Source organism: Aplysia californica, unplaced genomic scaffold, assembly GCF_000002075.1.
Source record: "Aplysia californica isolate F4 #8 unplaced genomic scaffold, AplCal3.0 scaffold00078, whole genome shotgun sequence".
In the NCBI taxonomy this organism is placed as follows: domain Eukaryota; kingdom Metazoa; phylum Mollusca; class Gastropoda; order Aplysiida; family Aplysiidae; genus Aplysia; species Aplysia californica.
In genome coordinates, this window is record NW_004797348.1 from 1,470,943 (window position 1) to 1,472,671 (window position 1,729).

The 1,729-nt window shown below is 40.5% G+C and overlaps 1 protein-coding gene across 2 annotated transcripts in view; it reads left to right on the forward strand.

Moving 5' to 3' along the window:
• The first annotated feature begins 530 nt into the window (after window positions 1-530).
• LOC101860154 (NAD-dependent protein deacetylase sirtuin-6) overlaps window positions 531-1,729 on the forward strand; it is a 20,035-nt gene continuing 18,836 nt past the window's right edge. The window contains exon 1 of one of the 2 annotated variants that reach the window (XM_005094241.3): window positions 531-908. The gene's annotated coding sequence lies outside the window, so the exon portion shown is untranslated. Of the gene's footprint in view, window positions 909-928; window positions 1,086-1,729 lie in introns of those variants that run through there. The other variant, XM_013080213.2, reaches the window with a different exon arrangement.

Sequence of the window (1,729 nt, forward strand, 5' to 3'; positions counted from 1 at the left end):
CACAATCTCACTACAGATACTACATACAATGTGACTGATACCCCTGGACGTTCGTTCGTAAGTCAAAAGGGAGGGTAGCCTCATTATGCACAGACCAGAAGTAAGCGCTGGAGGTAGGCATGGAAAAACAATGTAAGCAAGCGCATTAACCTCCTACCGTTGTCTGCAGAAGAGGGATCGTCGTTTTTCGACACGTGCAGTATTTTGAATTAATATTATTCATTAACATAACTGGGACTGCCCACAAAATTGCAAGGAAGTTATGTTCATATACAATTTTAATTTTCAAAATATTATTGCCTAGTTAATAAATTTGGAGTGTGAAATATAAAAGTTATATAGATTCTAGATCTATATGATGTTTGTTTTCATCAAATGGTATCATATACAATTTTAATTTTTAAAACATTATTGCTTAGTAAATACATTTGGAGTGTGAAATAGAAAAGTTATATAGATCTATATGATGTTTGTTTTCATCAAATGGTATCATAGTCTTAAATCGAATCATAATAAATATATTTTTGAATATCGCTTTTGTTATCAACTTCACCCAAATATCTTGTAAAATGCTTCAAAATGGTTCCCGATATCGTAATCTACAGTGTTGATGACAGTAGTTGCCTTCGGAAACCTTGTTGTGTGGCAGTTGTGCCTACCAAAAGTGTGTGCCTGTGTGCCTGATTGCTGATTGCTATTTAAAAAATCCCAAACGTTTTGGGGTTCCCCAAGGAGGTTATAAAAGGTCCTTGGGGTTCCTGGGCCAAAAACAGAAAAAAAAACAGAGTTATCGGACTTAGGCTAGGCCTACCACTTTACTTTGTTGTTTACTAGGCCTAGGGCCTATGCCCTATCCAAGATTCTCGTTCCAGTTGTTTGTTGGTTGTTTCTTGGACCAGACTGCGAGGGTAAGGGCTACGCAAAGACCTGCCCTTAGAATTATTACAGGCTAACCTATTTTACAATAATTTACCCTCTTTGCATTGGCCATAGGATAGACCTTACAAAAAGTACCAGTTGAGCGAAAACAAGAGTATCGGGTATCGGATGTCGCAAGACCGAGAGTAGAGGCATTGACTGAGTCAGTGAGTGCGCTGTCTTACTTTGTCCTTACACTTACACTTAGTGACTTAGTGAACTTAGTCTGATGCATGTCTGAATCTGACACAAGTATGACAGACTAGATGTAGATCTACATCGAATTAGAATATTTTATAATTGAAATTAGGACGATTGTTAAGATTCCCGCGTTTAATTCCGATGTGCGTTTTTCATACCCTCATCAGGCATATTTCGCTTTGGTCCCTAACCCTAGGTTAGGGTTAGGGTTAGGGTTAGGGCCAGGGCCAGGGTTAGGGTTAGGGTTAAGGCCAGGGTTAGGGTTAGGGTTAAGGTTAGGGACCAAAGCGAAATATGCCTGAGGGTATGAAAAACGCACATCGGAATTAAACGCGGGAATCTTAACAATCGCCGAAATTAGCCCTACTTGTCGTGATCCGTAAAGATCAAGAGCAAAACAGGGTAAGCTTGGGGCTCTTTGGAATTCCCGTCAGGAGGCCTCTATAGTATAGTGATTGCTAAGGACAAAAGTGGCCATGAAGGCTAAGTGAACCAACCCTACCACATTACTTTTTTGCAGCCTTTTTTGGTAGGCCACCTCTATTCTCACCCGGAGTGAGAATAGTGCAGGCGAGTCTTGTGGCTATTCTCACCCGGTGCGCGTTCACCA